Here is a 22,623-nt window from a genome sequence, read left to right on the forward strand (position 1 = left end):
TTCTGCTTCCAGGTTCATCCCCGACATTGGATGCTACCTGGAACACCCAAATGCTGCAGAAGGTAGATCATCTGTATCAAGAAAAACTCCACGCACCCTTTTAAGCTGCAGTGAGCTGCAAGAACATTGACTTTTGATGCAGAAGATAAGACATCTACTTAGGTTTTACCTCTTTATTTGTATAATCGTCAAAAGCCAAGGTATCGAATAGTCATTCCCAGGGATTGGGACAGGGTCATGCATACATTTAATTCTTATATAGTTCAGTTTTCTATCTGTTTGACATTGGATCGTTGGATGTAATACTGGACACTTTCCATTTGGCAGGCAGATGGCCCTTTGCACCAAAAGAGATCTGGTTGCAGTAGTAAGAGCCGATTGTTCTAGCCTGACCACAGTCGTGGAGCGGATCCGGATCCCATAGGAAATATCCTACTTTGGCAGAGGATAGACTTTTGCAGATGAATTGTATAAACTCCTAGTGTAGCGTTACAATGACTTGGTGCCTAAATTGTGGTCTCTAAATTGTCAAAGCCTTGAGTAATGTACTGTGGCTTTATGCATGTCTTAAACCTGAATGCTTGTTATAGAGCGATATTAATAACATGCGTGTTACAGCCCACACATTAAATCTAGCCTGTGGTGCGAGTCCATGAACTGGACGCTTTCGTGCCAACAAGTAATAAGACAGTTCTGGCATAAAAACTTCTGGCAGCCGAGACATATACTGTGTCTATAAATGTAATTTAAGGGAAGCGAGGCTGAATAGTCAACATTTTATACCTAAAATTTAGATGCTAAACCCTGTATATGAGCTCTACTCATGTAGTCATGGCATCATGGGATAGGAAAGCCAAGGTCTTTCTGGGATGCTAGGAGTTCAGTCAGGCAAGCCATGACCGGTCTGGTATATACTGCTATATACAGCCATTACATACCTCCCAACTTTTGAAAAGTAGAAAGAGGGACATTTTTTCACGTGCTCCCACACAGTATAATCCTCCTACAGTCACCTGTAAATGATATGTCCCCCCTCTATCTCTCCCCCAGTTTCATGTCCCCCCTCCATCTCTGCCCCCAGTTTCATGTCCCCTCCATGTCTTTCCCCAGATTCATGTCCCCCCATCTCTGCCCCCAGATTCATGTCCCCCCATCTCTGCCCCCAGATTCATGTCCCCCATCTCTGCCCTCAGATTCATGTCCCCCCATCTCTGCCCCCAGATTCATGTCCCCCCATCTCTGCCCCCAGATTCATGTCCCCCCATCTCTGCCTCCAGATTCATGTCCCCCCATCTCTGCCCCCAGATTCATGTCCCCTCCATCTCTGCCCCCAGATTCATGTCCTCTCCATCTCTGCCCCCAGATTCATGTCCCCCCATCTCTGCCCCCAGATTCATGTCCCTCCATCTCTGCCTCCAGATTCATGTCCCCCCATCTCTGCCTCTAGATTCATGTCCCCCCATCTCTGCCCCCAGATTCATGTCCCTCCATCTCTGCCCCCAGATTCATGTCCCTCCATCTCTGCCTCCAGATTCATGTCTCCCCATCTCTGCCTCCAGATTCATGTCCCCCATCTCTGCCCCCAGATTCATGTCCCCTCCATCTCTGCCCCCATATTCATGTCCTCTCCACCTCTGCCCCCAGATTCATGTCCCTCCATCTCTGTCCCTAGATTCATGTCCCCAAATCTCTGCCCACAGATTCATGTCCCTCCATCTCTGCCCCCAGATTCATGTCCTCTCCATCTCTGCCCCCAGTGTCATGCCGTCCCCCCCTTCATCTGCCCCCAGTTTCATGTTCCACATCAATGTGTACACACATTAAACTCACCTTTTCCTTGCTTCCCCGCTGCTCTCTCCGCAGTCTCGCTAATACTGTTGTAGGCGCGATGTGACATCATCACATCGCGCTTACACAACCACTAGCTAGAATGCAGCGGCAAAGCTTTAGTCGCGTATGTATTCAACTCAGATCTGCATCCTCCGGACGCAGATCTGAGTTGAAATCGGGACATACCTCCCTCCAACCGGGACCGCGGGACACGTCACCGAAATCGTGAATGTCCCACGGAAATAGGGACGGTTGGGAGGTATGCCATTACAGTCATCTTTACCCCATACACTTACACGCTCGGCCCGGTCATGGGTTCTTAACTGGGAGAAAGGAGCAAGACAATGTTGTATACCTCTAGTAGTGGCTTATATCCCCTCGAACCATAAGAATCAGGCATGTAAAATTCAACATGTTATTTCCTGATATGCTAATGAATCTTGAAGCTCTCAATGCCCCAAAGAGTTTTGTTTTGCAGCGCCCAGTCCTTCCCTGGTATGTATGATATGCTCACTGTCTGGCCCTATCAATAATAGCATGGAGGTAACTCTTGTGCAATGAGAGCAATAGTGACGACCTCTGTGCACCAAAGAGCACATGAGCATATCAGGAAAAAAGCTAATATTTTAGATCAAGAAGCAGAAAAACACTAAACCTCGGCTGTTTACTGTGCCTTTAGTACCATAAGGACTATTCCGGTGATAGACTCCCTTTATAGAGAACCTGTCGTGGTTTTTCAGCCATAAACTGGCTCCATCATGTGTAAGATAAAGTTTTTCCCTTTGTAACCATTCTGTTGGAGCAAATTGAATGTAAAAAATCTCGGAAAGCATAAAAATAATTTGTAAATTAAACTAAGTAGTCACAGGAACAGGGCGCAGTTTCAGCCTAGTCACTCCGTCCACTTGACTACGTCTCCAGGGCAGGAGTGACGTCTCCAGGGCATGAGTGACATCTCTCAGAGGGAGCCTTCACTCCCTGATGTCACCAGACCCCTCTCTACCCACTGGCCTTATCTCGTGAACCTTCCTGGACGGCTGCCGACTTCAGGAGACTAAAGCGCATGTATCTGGGAGATAGCAATATACTCTATACAATGGCCCTGCTCACTGCTTAGTGCACGCTACAGGGAAATAAGGCAATGAGCAGGAGTGTGCGTGTCCGGTTCTAGCCCATACAAGATTTGGCAAACAATTTTGCAATGTTTGCTAAAAAAAATGCAAAAGTAAGGCGTCTCTTTCAGACAGGACGCAACATGCTGGAATCTGTACAGGTGGAAATTTTTGAGGCATCTTTTTTGCTGGCAGTTTATGGTAAATGTAGCACGTTTAATAAAGGGGTTGTACCACAAGGTAAAGTGAGAAGGACCTTTCTCAGGCTCCACTTTCAACCTGAACACAGCCAGGCTGTATGTGGCCGAGACTGGTGACCGTCCCTTTACTCTTCAGGACAGCCCCTGCAAGTATATAAGGCATGTAGATAGGCTTCACACCACTTCATACATTGGTGACTGGTTGACACTGTGGAAGACAGTAAACAAGCTTAGTGTTGGCCATACTTCTCCAAGCTTCCAGGATACAAAAAGACCTTAAAGGGGTTGGCCACTTTCTAACTAACAGTCTGTAATGTGTAGCCCAAAGATAAATAATAAACTTTCTCATAGACATTCATTTTTAATTCTGCACCTGTCCCTTTATTTTTGAAGCCACGCCCCCCGCTTCCCTGGCTCTGCCGGCTCTCTGACACTCCTCCTCTGACCACTGAGCTCGTGACATGGAGGGACATGTGACCCAGCTTGACCATGTCACGTGTCTGTGCCTGCTCTGCTCTTCTGCCTGGTCTTTCACTACTCAGCAAGGACCTTATGACGTCACAGTCACATGACCCTCTATTCTTGTTACTGGGTAGGCGTGTCTGTGATTGCAGGAAGGTCCTTGCACATGTAATAAAGTTGTATGCCATTGCAGTGGAGGAACATGCAGAGATGTGAGGTGCCTGGTGTATTGTGGGGATGTGAAAGATGTGGGGTTTATTGTGTAGTGTGGGTGAGATGTAGGGTGCATGGTATGGAGGGGAGGACAAATCTGGGGAATAGATCTGGGCTGCATTGTGTAGTGGGGCTGAGAGATGTAGGTGCATGGTGTACTATGGGGTAAGAGTTGTAGGATGCATGTTGTAGTGTGGAGGTGGAGAGATGTGGGGTGTATTGTATAATGTGGGGTGTATTGTCTAATGGGTAGAGATATGGGGTGCACAGTGTACTGTGGGGGGCAGATTTGGGGTGCATTGTGTAGTGGGGGTGAGAGATGTAGGGTGCATGGAGTACTGTGGGGGGGATATCTTGGGTGCATGGTGTACTATGGGAGTTGTCGGGTGTGTGTTGTAGTGTGGAGGTGGAGAGATGTGGGGTGCATTGTATAATGTGGGGTGTAGTGTGTACTGTGGGGGGAGAGATGTGGGGTGCATAGGAGAGAGGCACGTGGAGAGCTGGGGGGTGGTTGTGTGTGTGCTCCTTGAACTGAAGTTACATTCAGTAAGGGGGGGGGGGGGTTTGGCGATGCACAAGAGGCTCATGAAGAATGGAGGAATCTTTCATATCTGTGTTAGGGCTAGTTCACACGGGAACATGGAGGCGGATTTTGACTGCAGAATCCACGTTATAATCCGCCTCCATACAATGATAGTCTATGTAGAGGGCTTGTTTGTTTTTTTTTACGCTAGATGAAAAAAAAAGCGACATGACCTTTCTTCAGGCGTTTTCCGCCTGAAGAAAGCAATAGAAGTGAATGGGAAGCACAAAACGCGCGGTTTTTTTACAAAAAAAGTGCGGTAAAAACGCGATGCATTTCTTGCAGCCCGTTCTTTTTTAAGGGATGGGAAAACCGCCTGGCCCTGGCCTTTTTTTTTACAAAAAAAAAAAAAAAAAAAAAAAAACTCCACAAAAAGTGGGCCAAGGTCCCAAAAAACACTTCCTAATTAGGAAGTGTTTTTTTCCGGTGCCAGAATAAGCCGCACGTTATTTACGTTTGAACTAAGCCTTAGGTTTGCATGAGAGGCACAAAGAAACTCTGGAATATGCTGCAGTTTTTGCCACCATTTTACCACCACATTGGGCTTTGGCCATAAAAGACACACAGGGAGCTGTGTGAAACTTGTTTGGAGTGTTCTGAGCTGTGGAGTGCTTATTAACACTATGGGGGTGCACTAGAAAGATATAGAGTGCTTGTCTGGGGGTGCACAGGAAATATATGGCTATTGGTGAAATAACTGCTAGTAGTGCGGGGGTAGACTTACAGGGGTTATCCCCTCCCCTGTGGGTATCTTGCAAGGGGGCGTATATCTTATGAATAATGAACCGTCACTCGGTGATTAGGCTGGTGCTCGGCACTCATCCACCAAGACTCCCTATCCATTTTGTTTGGCTTCCTATACCTCCTTCTTCCTACCGACACACTGAGGAAGGTCTTGTAGACCGAAACGTTTATTTGTCGGAATAAAATTTCACTTTGGAAGCATACTTAGAGTGCCAGGAATTTCATTTACTATATCTTGCAAGGGGGGGTCATAAAAATTTGGACTCTTCTCTGGAATTTGGACGGGTGAGGACCTGGCTGTGTATATATACAGTCCTATGAAAAAGTTTGGGCACCCCTATTAATCTTAATCATTTTTAGTTCTAAATATTTTGGTATTTGCAACAGCCATTTCAGTTTGATATATCTAATAACTGATGGACACAGTAATATTTCAGGATTGAAATGAGGTTTATTGTACTAACAGAAAATGTGCAATATGCATTAAACCAAAATTTGACCGGTGCAAAAGTATGGGCACCTCAACAGAAAAGTGACATTAATATTTAGTACATCCTCCTTTTGCAAAGATAACAGCCTCTAGTCACTTCCTGTAGCTTTTAATCAGTTCCTGGATCCAGGATAAAGGTATTTTGGACAAACAATTCAAGTTCAGTTAAGTTAGATGGTCGCCGAGCATGGACAGCCCGCTTCAAATCATCCCACAGATGTTCAATGATATTCAGGTCTGGGGACTGGGATGGCCATTCCAGAACATTGTAATTGTTCCTCTGCATGAATGCCTGAGGATTTGGAGCGGTGTTTTGGATCATTGTCTTGCTGAAATATCCATCCCCGGCGTAACTTCAACTTCGTCACTGATTCTTGAACATTATTCTCAAGAATCTGCTGATACTGAGTGGAATCCATGCGACCCTCAACTTTAACAAGATTCCCGATGCCGGCATTGGCCACACAGCCCCAAAGCATGATGGAACCTCCACCAAATTTTACAGTGGGTAGCATGTGTTTTTCTTGGAATGCTTTTTGGACGCCATGCATAACGCCTTTTTTTTATAACCAAACAACTCAATTTTTGTTTCCAAAATGAAGCTGCCTTGTCCAAATGTGCTTTTTCATACCTCAGGCAACTCTATTTGTGGCGTACGTGCAGAAACGGCTTCTTTCTCACCACTCTCCCATACAGCTTCTATTTGTGCAAAGTGCGCTGTATAGTTGACCGATGCACAGTGACACCATCTGCAGCAAGATGATGCTGCAGCTCTTTGGAAGTGGTCTGTGGATTGTCCTTGACTGTTCTCACCATTCTTCTTCTCTGCCTTTCTGATATTTTTCTTGGCCTGCCACTTCTGGGCTTAACAAGAACTGTCCCTGTGGTCTTCCATTTCCTTACTATGTTCCTCACAGTGGAAACTGACAGGTTAAATCTCTGAGACAGCTTTTTGTATCCTTCCCCTGAACAACTATGTTGAACAATCTTTGTTTTCAGATCATTTGAGAGTTGTTTTGAGTAGCCCATGATGCCACTCTTCAGAGGAGATTCAAATAGTAGAACAACTTGCAATTGGCCACCTTAAATACCTTTTCTCATGATTGGATACACCTGGCTATGAAGTTCAAAGCTCACTGAGGTTACAAAACCAATTTTGTGCTTCAGTAAGTCAGTAAAAAGTAGTTAGGAGTATTCAAATCAATAAAATGATAAGGGTGCCCATACTTTTGCACCGGTCAAATTTTGGTTTAATGCATATTGCGCATTTTCTGTTAGTACAATAAACCTCATTTCAATCCTGAAATATTACTGTGTCCATCAGTTATTAGATATATCAAACTGAAATGGCTGTTGCAAACACCAAAATATTTAGAACTAAAAATGATTAAGATTAATAGGGGTGCCCAAACTTTTTCATAGGACTGTATATATATATATATACATGTACATGTACGAGTCACTGGTGAGGACCTGGTCCTTCTGGAGTATGGGATTTGGCCATTTTACTGTGAGCTGGCTAAATACTACTTCAGTTCAGATTCTGACCACTAGAGGGGAAAAAGGTCCTGACCAGTAATGGGAAATAGATCACACTGAGGCGGCTAATACTATAAGTGATAAGGACCAGGTCCTTACTGAGAATAGGATTTAGTCACAACCCTATTGTAATCGATGGTGTTCGGTGGCATTTTATTGAATTTAGCACTAAAGAAGGTGTTTTGGGGCTCCATTCAAATTGGATGAATCATAGCGGCCCTCAGCAGCTATTAGTTGTGCAGGACCCCTAGGATTCAGCCCAGTGCTGTGACAGTGACAGCTATTGTGAGCGCACTCTGCTAGCCAGAGGTGCTGAGGTGAATGAAGCTGTGTGATCACATCCTATGTGTGGGCAGCGCTGTGATGCGCCTCAGCCTGGAATGTAGGCCAGGAGTTTTACTTTCAGTTTATTGATGTCCCGCCCACACAGGCCGGCTGAGCTCACACTGCAATATCTCATTTTAATGGGGAACAGGTAAAATAAATTTCATTTTTACAGCACATTTGTCCTATAACCATCTTTCTGAGTTGCCTGGGGCACTTTGGTTTTTTCAGCTTAAGGGTGGCCAACCCCTTTAAGTATAAGGTTCTTCTGTCTTTTCTCCCTTTTTATTTTAAAAACTGTTATGCTTATGTCATCTTATATATATATATATATATATATATATATATATATATATATATAATCACCGAATCCTTTAGCTATTAAATTGTTAACTTTAATGGTACTTCCTATGAACCCATTACCTTTTTAAAGTGTGTTTGTGTCTGAATGTGGGAGAGATGTGAGCGCACTGAGCCTGGCAAATCACTAGCGGTGTTGATGTGTATTTTGGGGTTCATGGATTGTGTTTGGGTGTGATATACTCTCAGTTTGCAGCCTGAATGAGTGTACGATTGAGTGAGTGAACTGACCCCTGACAGCCATCACATTATAGTATGTTCTTTTTTTTTTTAATGTAGATTGTGAGCCCCACATAGAGCTCACAATGTACATTTTTTCCCCCCTATCAGTATGTCTTTTTTGGAATATGGGATGGAGATCCATGCAAACATGGGGAGAACATACAAACTCCCTGCAGATGTTTTTTTGCCCTTGCCAGGATTTGAACACCAGGACCCAGTGCTGCAAGGCTGAACGGCTAACCACTGAGCCACCGTGTGGCCCCTCATTATAGTATGTTCTGTACTTTGCTCCATCAGGCTTTTCCCTTAACCCCAACCAGTCTCACCGTCCCAGCCGCAGAAAAACACCTCCACAGCCTGAAGCTACAACCACGCTTCACTGTTTGGATGGCTTTGGGCAGGCATGACACTTGAATTGAGGTCAAAAAGGTCAATCTTGGTTTCATCATACCAGAGTCTAAGGGTCCATTCACACGGAGGAAAATGGTGAAGAATTTGGTGTGGAATATCAGCGCTGAAAGGAAAGCCTCCCATTGACTTCAATGGGTTCTGCTTGCTTTTTTTCCCGCTATTATCTCATTCAACTCTGCGGTTCCGGCCCTTGCTACCTGCAACTTCAATCCTAACATAGGCCATTCTCAGCCAATCCCCACCTATTTATTTCTGGCGTAAGTGCTGATTATTTTTTTTTTCTAATTCCACTCCGTCCAGAAGTTTTTTTTCATCTTAGGCACTATTAAATGGCATCATTAGGAATGTCAATTTGTCCCACAAAAATTAAGCCCTCATAAGCCCCTGTGAGCAGAAAAATTAAAAAGTTCTGGTGCATAGAAGATAAAACATTAAAAAACAAACTATAAAAACAAAAAAATGTCTGTGCCAGGAAAGGGTTAACACAGTATAGCTACTAAATAAAAACACGTTTCTTCTTTTTAGAGAGAATGAACGCTCCCTGCCAAATTTATGCTTTTTCTCATAAAGTGAGCCTGTCTTCATCTATAGATACAATCTTTAATATCCGCAAATATAAATATTAGACCTACAATATAGCGGTCTCTCTAGACAACGGGGCCCTTCAGTGACTGCGCCGTCCCTCCGGATGAAAATCTGATTGTATTTCATATTTGCAGAATATTATCAGATGGAGATTGGCACATTCTCTACATTTTCAATAATAACAGGGAATTTCAATAGCAAGAAAACAGATAGGAAAGCAAATGAAACATTCATCCGCTCAGTCTAAGAAGCTCATGTGCAGAGGTGGAACGGCCGCCAGGGGTTGGAGGTCCCAATATTTCTAGAACATGTTCCATAGCCTTGTATTCATTTATGTTGTATAGTTTGGGTCGTCTCTGAATAGATATTGTTGACTTAGCCTATAGCTGGGGGTCTGACCACTGAAACCTATTAGTACCGCAGTGCTAGGAGAGCGGCATGCCATCTCCTCCCCAGTTGGCTCTTCAGACCAGCTGCAAGGTGTTACTATAGGAGTATGTATACATATATTTTGCATTTTTATTGATTTTAATGAGACTAAGTACTATAACTAGGGCAAATCTGTGTGCGTACAGCTCACCAAACTGCAAATCTATTGCTAAAAATGTAAGATTCAGCCCCAGTGTAATGCCAGCAGCCTGCGCTTACCAGTGCATTACATTACACAGCAAACTGCTAGAACATTGGCTAGGGTATGTTCAGAAACCACTGAGGCAATCTACATACTAAAGGTAGGTGTGGAATAGACTTTCTAAAGCCTATGCAAGGATGTGATTAGTTAAAAATGACTTTTTCCCAATGATAGAGCCCCTTTAAGTCATTACAACTGATGCCAAAACTGATGCAAAACCGCACCCGTCGTCATCAGGCTTCCCCCCCACCACCACCACCAAATTTCTACACTAAACCCATAAGGCCAATAGAGCAGGGGCACTCAACTACTTATAGTCAAGGTCTATTGACCAGGTTTCACCATCATGTAAAGGTCCGAGCTGAACATGTCCAGTATTTACGGTATTTTTGGACAAAAAGACACGTCTGACTATAAGACACACCCTGGATTTATACAAGAAATAAGAAAAAATATTTCCTAATGTGATATTATACTGTGCGGGGGGTGACTAACGTGGAAGTATGCTGTGTTCGGGGGGCACTAAGGAGCATTATACTGTGGACTCATTAAGGGTCCATTCACACGGGGTAAACGCACGCTCATTTTGGCAGAATATATGTGTAAAGAATACACGTGTAAAAATAAGACTCCCATTGACTTCAATGACATTTTTTACACGTGTAAAAAAAAAACGCGTCAAAAAACACGGCGCGTTTTACGGCGCATTTTTTACACGTGTAAAAAATGTCATTGAAGTCAATGGGAGTCTTATTTTTACACATGTATTTTGCCAAAATGAGCACGCATTTACTCCGTGTGAATGGACCCTTAAGGAGCTTTATATCGTGTGTAGGGGCATTAAGGAGCATTATTTAATATTATCAGCAGCAGTGGCGTAACTAGGAATGGCGGGGCCCCGTGGCGAACTTTTGACATTCCCCCCCCCCGACACCGAAGACCTCAACCGACCCCCTCCTACGCATTTCTGCGCATTCTATTATGCCCCATAGTGGCCCCTCCACACAGTATTATACCCCATAGTGGCCCCTGCACACAGTATTATCCCCCATAGGGACCCCTGCACACAGTATTATCCCCCATAGGGGCCCCTGCACACAGTATTATCCCCCATAGGGGCCCCTGCACACAGTATTATCCCCCATAGTGGCCCCTGCACACAGTATTATCCCCCATAGGGGCCCCTGCACACAGTATTATCCCCCATAGTGGCCCCTGCACACAGTATTATCCCCCATAGTGGCCCCTGCACACAGTATTATCCCCCATAGGGGCCCCTGCACACAGTATTATCCCCCATAGGGGCTCCTGCACACAGTATTATCCCCCATAGGGGCTCCTGCACACAGTATTATCCACCATAGTGGACACCCATAAACAATTATTATACTCTGGGGTTTTTCAGACCCCAGAGTATAATAATCGCAGACCCAGGGGGGAGAAAAACATAAAAAACTACTGTTACTTACCTGTCTCTGGCTCCTACGGGGTCTTCTCCGCTGCCTTTCCTCTGCCGTCCTTGTTTAATGACGTCTGACGTCACATGACCCGGGACGCAGGCCGGGTTCATGTGACGTCAGAGACGTCAGGCAGGATCGTGGAGAGGTAAGTAACATGTTTTTATGTTCCCTTACCTCTCCCGGTCCGCCGATCATTATACTCAGGGGTCTGCAAAGACCCCCGAGTATAATGATAGCAGCGGTAGTGGCTGTCACCGGGCCCCCAATGTCCCAGGCCCTGTGGCAGCCGGCTCCGGTGCTATGGCGGTAGTTATGCCACTGATCAGCAGCCAGGAGATACATTCACCTTTCGCCCGCTGTCCCCAAGCCCTGATCCCTTACACCAAGCGACAGCAGGGATAGATAATTGTTCCTCCTGCCTGCACAAGACCCCTCATGTGTGAAGATAGCAGAGGTGATTACCAATCCCTACTGCCGCTAGTGCAAGGATTAAGGCTTGGGGACAGAGGGCAGGAGATGAAGATTTTCACTGATTATAGTCATAATGTAAGAGTCCGGGGTCTGGGCAGCAGGCGGCCCCCTGCTTGGGTACAGTAGTGAAGCCGGCAATTATAAATTGATGTTCTGGTGAGGAAACACTTCAGGGCGCTCCTCCATAGGCCGGGTGATTCCACATCCACCTTCATATTATAGAACTACACAAACCTAATCTTCACGCCTTTTCTTCTTTGGGATCTGAAAAGGATCCTAGACGCTATGGAAGTGGAGTGGGAAGACACGGATTCTAGAAGACATTGGTGATGATGAGTTTGAACCTGATGGCGCCTCTTCCTGAAATTTTTGTTATACTGAAACCGACGTAGAGAAAAGTCTTCCTTGCAGGACTTTCCTCTCCACTGATTTTAGGCGGAATCTGCACTACATCAGGTTTCTGTGTAGTCTCAGTATTTACAGCATTGACCTTTATTTTTCAAGACTTCTGCAATTCTCCCTGGCATATGGATATCAGATCCTGGGTCAAACCCTGACTGATGGCAATCCATTTTTATCTGATCAGAATTTGGAGGTTATCACAAATTGTCTGTTTTTGTTTTACATCGGTTCTCAATAGGATTGAGATCTGGGGAGTTTTCTGACCATGGACCCAAAATTTCAATACTTTGGTCACCGAGCCACTTGGTTATTACTTTTGTCTTGTGGTATGGAGCTTCCTCATGCTGGAAACAGTATTATTCGTCATGAGCTTCAGGACCATTGGGAGAAGTTGCTCTTAACCACTTCCGGACCGCCCATAGACTATATACGTCCGGATAGTGGTTGCCTAGTTCTGACAGGACGTACCGGTACGTCCAGTCAGAACACAGCAGCTGCACGGAGATCGTGCAGCTACTGATGCTGGGAGCCGGCTGTAACTTCAGCTGGAGCTCCCAGAGAGATGGCAGGGAAGATTTATTACCTCCCCTGCCATCTCGATTGCTGTATATACAGAGCTCAATGAGCGCTGTATACACGTCTATGGGTGCCGCCATGATGTGGCCGCCCTCTGACCCGGCGGTCACGTGATCCGCCGGGAGCAGCGTCTTGCAAGAGCTGCTGGGTCCTACAGGACCCAGATCAGCTCTGTATACTGTGTATAGCAGTGTTTAGGAGACTGTATTCCTCCTGCAACTGAGGCTAAATGTACCAGCCTCAGTTGCAGGGGAAATCAGCCTCTGTAACAAAAAAAAAACCAAAGTGATCAGATGTCCCCAAAGGTCTCTTATCACCTTATGGGGACACAATCTGAAAAAAAATAAATAAATAAAAATATAATAAAAAAGTTAAAAAAAAAAAAAGTAAATAAAATAATAATAAATTTTTTTAAAATAGTACGCTAATAAAACGCCGTTATTAAAGGTTATAGCCCCACCCCCGACGACACCATACAAAATAAAAATTACCGTAACGGAGAGGAAAAACTATATTATAAAGTTTTTCAGTGACACTTTGTGTTATTAAATAAAAAAAACAAATAATGAAAAACAGACACATTTCCCTCCTATTATGTTTATATTTTCCCAGATATAAAATAAATTAAAACACATTCGAAAATAAAAACAACATAAAAATAAAGCCCTATGTGTCCCCAAAAAAGACGCAAAAATTAGTTGACTGAGACATACGGGAAAAATGTTACAGCCCTCAAAACCGCACATACAAAAAAACCCGAAAATGTGTCTGGTCCTGGACTACAAATTGACCCGGTACTGAAGTGGTTAAACAAAAAATTTGGTAAAAGGTCCATCGTTGAGAAATCAAAAAAGTGACGAACTGGATCCCTTCCGCTGTCACGTGACCACTAATTGGAATGAGTGGCTTCAGGAAGAGACCCCCGGACCTCACATGCCCCTTCACTGAAGCCACAGTGGTCATGTGTGGCGGGGACTTCTGCCGGAAGGCAACAAAGGACCGGGAGGGCCGCGCTGAGGGGCCCCGGAGCAACAGGGAAAGGGGAGTATGATTTGTTTTCTCACCTCCCCCGACCTATTTAAAATATAAAAATTTGGCCTGGACAAGTCTTTAACTTTTAATCCATGTGATAAAATAACAAGGTTAATGTACTTTAAAGGGTCCAGACAACACAGCTGCTCACAATTTTCAGGGTTCAACCACACCCCACTCGTAGCATAGACGTTGCTCTTGGAGGAGGTTTAGATACAAATCTTTTTTCATTTACACATTCTTCTAGACGTCTGAAACAGTCTGAAGGAGCTTCATCAGAAAGTATCTTTAGCCCAGTTCTCTGTAGTCCAGTGTCACCCACAGAGGGCTCTACTGTATACCCATGGCACCCACATAGAGCTCATGGCACCCACAGTGGGCTCTGCTGTATACCCATGGCACCCACATAGAGCTCATGGCACCCACAGTGGGCTCTGCTGTATACCCATGGCACCCACATAGAGCTCTACTGTATACCCATGGCACCCACATAGGGCTCTACTGTATACCCATGGCACCCACAGAGGGCTGTACTGTATACCCATGGCACCCACAGAGGGCTCTACTGTATACCCATGGCACCCACATAGGGCTCTACTGTATACCCATGGCACCCACATAGAGCTCTACTGTATACCCATGGCACCCACATAGACGTCTATTATATACCCATGGCACCCACATAGAGCTCTACTATATACCCATGGCACCCACATAGAGCTCTACTGTATAACCATGGCACCCACATAGAGCTCTACTGTATACCCATGGCACCCACATAGAGCTCTACTATATACCCATGGCACCCACATAGACGTCTACTATATACCCATGGCACCCACATAGAGCTCTACTATATACCCATGGCACCCACATAGAGCTCTACTGTATAACCATGGCACCCACATAGAGCTCTACTGTATACCCATGGCACCCACATAGAGCTCTACTGTATAACCATGGCACCCACATAGAGCTCTACTGTATACCCATGGCACCCACATAGGGCTCTACTGTATAACCATGGCACCCACATAGAGCTCTACTGTATAACCATGGCACCCACATAGAGCTCTACTGTATACACATGGCACCCACATAGAGCTCTACTGTATACCCATGGCACCCACAGAGGGCTCTACTGTATACACATGGCACCCACATAGAGCTCATGGCACCCACAGTGGGCTCTGCTGTATACCCATGGCACCCACAGAGGGCTCTACTGTATACACATGGCACCCACATAGAGCTCTACTGTATACCCATGGCACCCACAGAGGGCTCTACTGTATACACATGGCACCCACATAGTGCTCTACTGTATACCCATGGCACCCACATAGAGCTCTACTGTATACCCATGGCACCCACATAGAGCTCTACTGTATACCCATGGCACCCACATAGAGCTCTACTGTATACCCATGGCACCCACATAGAGCTCTACTGTATACCCATGACACCCACAGAGGGCTCTACTGTATACCCATGGCACCCACATAGAGCTCTACTGTATACACATGGCACCCACATAGAGCTCTGCTGTATACCCATGGCACCCACATAGGGCTCTGCTTTATACACTTGGCACCCACATAGGGCTCTGCTGTATACACATGGCACCCACATAGGGCTCTGCTGTATACACATGGCACCCACATAGAGCTCTGCCGTATACACATGGCACCCACATAGGGCTCTGCTGTATACACATGGCACCCACATAGGGCTCTGCTGTATACACATGGCACCCACATAGAGCTCTGCCGTATACACATGGCACCCACATAGAGCTCTGCTGTATACACATGGCACCCACATAGGGCTCTGCTGTATACACATGGCACCCACATAGAGCTCTACTGTATACACATGGCACCCACATAGAGCTCTACTGTATACACATGGCACCCACATAGAGCTCTACTGTATACACATGGCACCCACATAGGGCTCTGCTGTATACACATGGCACCCACATAGAGCTCTGCTGTATACACATGGCACTCACATAGAGCTCTGCTGTATACACATGGCACCCACATAGAGCTCTGCTGTATACACATGGTACCCACATAGGGCTCTGCTGTATACACATGGCACCCACATAGAGCTCTGCTGTATATACATGGCACTCACATAGAGCTCTGCTGTATACACATGGCACCCACATAGAGCTCTGCTGTATACACATGGTACCCACATAGGGCTCTGCTGTATAACCATGGCACCCACATAGAGCTCTACTGTAAAACCATGGCACCCACATAGAGCTCTACTGTATAACCATGGCACCCACAGAGGGCTCTACTGTATACCCATGGCACCCACATAGAGCTCTACTGTATACCCATGGCACCCACAGAGGGCTCTACTGTATACCCATGGCACCCACAGAGGGCTCTACTGTATACCCATGGCACCCACAGAGGGCTCTACTGTATACCCATGGCACCCACAGAGGGCTCTACTGTATACCCATGGCACCCACATAGAGCTCTACTGTATACCCATGGCACCGACAAAGGGCTCTACTGTATAACCATGGCACCCACAGAGGGCTCTACTGTATACACGTCACCCACATAGAGCTCTGCTGTATACACGTCACCCACATAGAGCTCTACTGTATACACATGGCACCCACATAGAGCTCTACTGTATACACATGGCACCCACATAGAGCTCTACTGTATACCCATGGCACCCACAGAGGGCTCTACTGTATACCCATGGCACCCACATAGAGCTCTACTGTATACCCATGGCACCCACATAGAGCTCTACTGTATACCCATGGCACCCACAGAGGGCTCTACTGTATACCCATGGCACCCACATAGAGCTCTACTGTATACCCATGGAACCCACATAGAGCTCTACTATATACCCATGGCACCCACAGAGGGCTCTACTGTATACACGTCACCCACATAGAGCTCTACTGTATACACATGGCACCCACATAGGGCTCTGCTTTATACACTTGGCACCCACATAGGGCTCTGCTGTATACACATGGCACCCACATAGGGCTCTGCTGTATACCCATGGCACCCACATAGGGCTCTGCTGTATACACATGGCACCCACATAGAGCTCTGCTGTATACACATGGCACCCACATAGGGCTCTGCTGTATACACATGGCACCCACATAGAGCTCTGCTGTATACACATGGCACCCACATAGGGCTCTGCTTTATACACTTGGCACCCACATAGGGCTCTGCTGTATACACATGGCACCCACATAGGGCTCTGCTGTATACCCATGGCACCCACATAGGGATCTGCTGTATACACATGGCACCCACATAGAGCTCTGCTGTATACACATGGCACCCACATAGAGCTCTACTGTATACACATGGCACCCACATAGAGCTCTGCTGTATACCCATGGCACCCACATAGAGCTCTACTGTATACACATGGCACCAACATAGGGCTCTGCTGTATACACATGGCACCCACATAGGGCTCTGCTTTATACACATGGCACCCACATAGAGCTCTGCTGTATACCCATGGCACCCACATAGAGCTCTACTGTATACCCATGGCACCCACATAGACGTCTACTATATACCCATGGCACCCACAAAGGGCTCTACTGTATAACCATGGCACCCACAGAGGGCTCTACTGTATACACGTCACCCACATAGAGCTCTGCTGTATACACATGGCACCCACATAGAGCTCTACTGTATACCCATGGCACCCACAGAGGGCTCTACTGTATACCCATGGCACCCACATAGAGCTCTACTGTATACCCATGGCACCCACAGAGGGCTCTACTGTATACCCATGGCACCCACAGAGGGCTCTACTGTATACCCATGGCACCCACAGAGGGCTCTACTGTATACCCATGGCACCCACATAGAGCTCTACTGTATACCCATGGCACCGACAAAGGGCTCTACTGTATAACCATGGCACCCACAGAGGGCTCTACTGTATACACGTCACCCACATAGAGCTCTGCTGTATACACGTCACCCACATAGAGCTCTACTGTATACACATGGCACCCACATAGAGCTCTACTGTATACCCATGGCACCCACAGAGGGCTCTACTGTATACCCATGGCACCCACATAGAGCTCTACTGTATACCCATGGCACCCACAGAGGGCTCTACTGTATACCCATGGCACCCACATAGAGCTCTACTGTATACCCATGGAACCCACATAGAGCTCTACTATATACCCATGGCACCCACAGAGGGCTCTACTGTATACACGTCACCCACATAGAGCTCTACTGTATACACATGGCACCCACATAGGGCTCTGCTTTATACACTTGGCACCCACATAGGGCTCTGCTGTATACACATGGCACCCACATAGGGCTCTGCTGTATACCCATGGCACCCACATAGGGCTCTGCTGTATACACATGGCACCCACATAGGGCTCTGCTTTATACACTTGGCACCCACATAGGGCTCTGCTGTATACACATGGCACCCACATAGGGCTCTGCTGTATACACATGGCACCCACATAGGGATCTGCTGTATACACATGGCACCCACATAGAGCTCTGCTGTATACACATGGCACCCACATAGAGCTCTACTGTATACACATGGCACCCACATAGAGCTCTGCTGTATACCCATGGCACCCACATAGAGCTCTACTGTATACACATGGCACCAACATAGGGCTCTGCTGTATACCCATGGCACCCACATAGAGCTCTACTGTATACCCATGGCACCCACATAGACGTCTACTATATACCCATGGCACCCACAAAGGGCTCTACTGTATAACCATGGCACCCACAGAGGGCTCTACTGTATACATGTCACCCACATAGAGCTCTGCTGTATACACATGGCACCCACATAGAGCTCTACTGTATACCCATGGCACCCACATAGAGCTCTACTGTATACCCATGGCACCCACAGAGGGCTCTACTGTATACCCATGGCACCCACATAGAGCTCTACTGTATACCCATGGCACCCACATAGAGCTCTACTATATACCCATGGCACCCACAAAGGGCTCTACTGTATACACGTCACCCACATAGAGCTCTACTGTATACACATGGCACCCACATAGGGCTCTGCTTTATACACTTGGCACCCACATAGAGCTCTACTATATACCCATGGCACCCACAGAGGGCTCTACTGTATACACGTCACCCACATAGAGCTCTACTGTATACACATGGCACCCACATAGGGCTCTGCTGTATACAATTGGCACCCACATAGGGCTCTACTGTATACAATTGGCACCCACATAGGGCTCTGCTGTATACACTTGGCACCCACATAGGGCTCTGCTGTATACACATGGCACCCACATAGAGCTCTGCTGTATACACATGGCACCCACATAGAGCTCTACTGTATACACATGGCACCCACATAGGGCTCTACTGTATACACATGCCACCCACATAGAGCTCTGCTGTATACACATGGCATCCACATAGGGCTCTGCTGTATACACATGCCACCCACATAGAGCTCTGCTGTATACCCATGGCACCCACATAGGGCTCTGCTGTATACACATGGCACCCACATAGAGCTCTGCTGTATACACATGGCACCTACATAGAGCTCTACTGTATACACATGGCACCCACATAGGGCTCTGCTGTATACACATGGCACCCACATAGAGCTCTGCTGTATACACATGGCACTCACATAGAGCTCTGCTGTATACACATGGCACCCACATACACTCACCGGCCACTTTATTAGATACACCATGCTAATAACGGGTTGGACCCCCTTTTGCCTTCAGAACTGCCTCAATTCTTCGTGGCATAGATTCAACAAGGTGCTGGAAGCATTCCTCAGAGATTTTGGTCCATATTGACATGATGGCATCACACAGTTGCCGCAGATTTGTCGGCTGCACATCCATGATGCGAATCTCCCGTTCCACCACATCACAAAGATGCTCTATTGGATTGAGATCTGGTGACTGTGGAGGCCATTGGAGTACAGTGAACTCATTGTCATGTTCAAGAAACCAGTCTGAGATGATTCCAGCTTTATGACATGGCGCATTATCCTGCTGAAAGTAGCCATCAGATGTTGGATACATTGTGGTCATAAAGGGATGGACATGGTCAGCAACAATACTCAGGTAGGCTTTGGCATTGCAACGATGCTCAATTGGTACCAAGGGGCCCAAAGAGTGCCAAGAAAATATTCCCCACACCATGACACCACCACCACCAGCCTGAACCGTTGATACAAGGCAGGATGGATCCATGCTTTCATGTTGTTGACACCAAATTCTGACCCTACCATCCGAATATCGCAGCAGAAATCGAGACTCATCAGACCAGGCAATGTTTTTCCAATCTTCAATTGTCCAATTTCGATGAGCTTGTGCAAATTGTAGCCTCAGTTTCCTGTTCTTAGCTGAAAGGAGTGGCACCCGGTGTGGTCTTCTGCTGCTGTAGCCCATCTGCCTCAAAGTTCGATGTACTGTGCATTCAGAGATGCTCTTCTGGCTACCTTGGTTGTAACGGGTGGCTATTTGAGTCACTGTTGCTTTTCTATCAGCTCGAACCAGTCTGGCCATTCTCCTCTGACCTCTGGCATCAACAACGCATTTCTGCCCACAGAACTGCCGCTCACTGGATGTTTTTTCTTTTTCGGACCATTCTCTGTAAACCCTAGAGATGGTTGAGCGTGAAAATCCCAGTAGATCAGCAGTTTCTGAAATACTCAGACCAGCCCTTCTGGCACCAACAACCATGCCACGTTCAAAGGCACTCAAATCACCTTTCTTCCCTATACTGATGCTCGGTTTGAACTGCAGGAGATTGTCTTGACCATGTCTACATGCCTAAATGTACTGAGTTGCCGCCATGTGATTGGCTGAATAGAAATTAAGTGTTAACGAGCAGTTGGACAGGTGTACCTAATAAAGTGGCCGGTGAGTGTAGAGCTCTGCTGTATACACATGGCACCCACATAGAGCTCTGCTGTATACACATGGCACTCACATAGAGCTCTGCTGTATACACATGGCACCCACATAGAGCTCTGCTGCATACACATGGCACTCACATAGAGCTCTACTGTATACCCATGGCACCCACATAGACGTCTACTATATACCCATGGCACCCACATAGAGCTCTACTGTATACCCATGGCACCCACATAGACGTCTACTATATACCCATGGCACCCACATAGAGCTCTACTGTATACCCATGGCACCCACATAGACGTCTACTATATACCCATGGCACCCACAAAGGGCTCTACTGTATAACCATGGCACCCACAGAGGGCTCTACTGTATACACGTCACCCACATAGAGCTCTACTGTATACACATGGCACCCACATAGAGCTCTACTGTATACCCATGGCACCCACAGAGGGCTCTACTGTATACCCATGGCACCCACATAGAGCTCTACTGTATACCCATGGCACCCACATAGAGCTCTACTATATACCCATGGCACCCACAGAGGGCTCTACTGTATACACGTCACCCACATAGAGCTCTACTGTATACACATGGCACCCACATAGGGCTCTGCTTTATACCCATGGCACCCACATAGAGTTCTACTGTATACACATGGCACCCACATAGGGCTCTGCTGTATACACATGGCACCCACATAGGGCTCTGCTGTATACCCATGGCACCCACATAGGGCTCTGCTGTATACACATGGCACCCACATAGAGCTCTGCTGTATACACATGGCACCCACATAGGGCTCTGCTGTATACACTTGGCACCCACATAGGGCTCTGCTGTATACACATGGCACCCACATAGAGCTCTGCTGTATACACATGGCACCCACATAGAGCTCTGCTGTATACACATGGCACTCACATAGAGCTCTGCTGTATACACATGGCACCCACATAGAGCTCTGCTGTATACACATGGCACCCACATAGAGCTCTGCTGTATACACATGGCACCCACATAGAGCTCTGCTGTATACCCATGGCACCCACATAGAGCTCTGCTGTATACACATGGCACCCACATAGGGCTCTGCTGTATACACATGGCACCCACATAGGGCTCTTCTGTATACCCATGGCACCCACAGAGGGCTCTACTGTATACACATGGCACTCACATAGAGCTCTACTGTATACACATGCCACTCACATAGGGCTCTGCTGTATACACATGGCACTCACATAGAGCTCTGCTGTATACACATGGCACCCACATAGGGCTCTACTGTATACACATGGCACTCACATAGAGCTCTACTGCATACACATGCCACCCACATAGAGCTCTGCTGTATACACATGGCACCCACATAGGGCTCTACTGTATACACATGGCACCCACATAGGGCTCTACTGTATACAATTGGCACCCACATAGGGCTCTGCTGTATACACTTGGCACCCACATAGAGCTCTGCTGTATACACATGGCACCCACATAGGGCTCTGCTGTATACACATGCCACCCACATAGAGCTCTGCTGTATACACATGGCACCCACATAGGGCTCTGCTGTATACACATGCCACCCACATAGGGCTCTGCTGTATACACATGCCACCCACATAGAGCTCTGCTGTATACACATGGCACCCACATAGAGCTCTGCTGTATACACATGGCACCCACATAGAGCTCTACTGTATACACATGGCACCCACATAGAGCTCTGCTGTATACACATGGCACTCACATAGAGCTCTGCTGTATACACATGGCACCCACATAGAGCTCTTCTGTATACACATGGCACCCACATAGAGCTCTGCTGTATACACATGGCACCCACATAGAGCTCTGCTGTATACACATGGCACCCACATAGAGCTCTACTGTATACCCATGGCACCCACATAGGGCTCTGCTGTATACACATGGCACCCACATAGAGCTCTGCTGTATACACATGGCACTCACATAGAGCTCTGCTGTATACACATGGCACCCACATA

This window comes from Leptodactylus fuscus, chromosome 7, assembly GCF_031893055.1.
Source record: "Leptodactylus fuscus isolate aLepFus1 chromosome 7, aLepFus1.hap2, whole genome shotgun sequence".
Lineage (NCBI taxonomy): Eukaryota > Metazoa > Chordata > Amphibia > Anura > Leptodactylidae > Leptodactylus > Leptodactylus fuscus.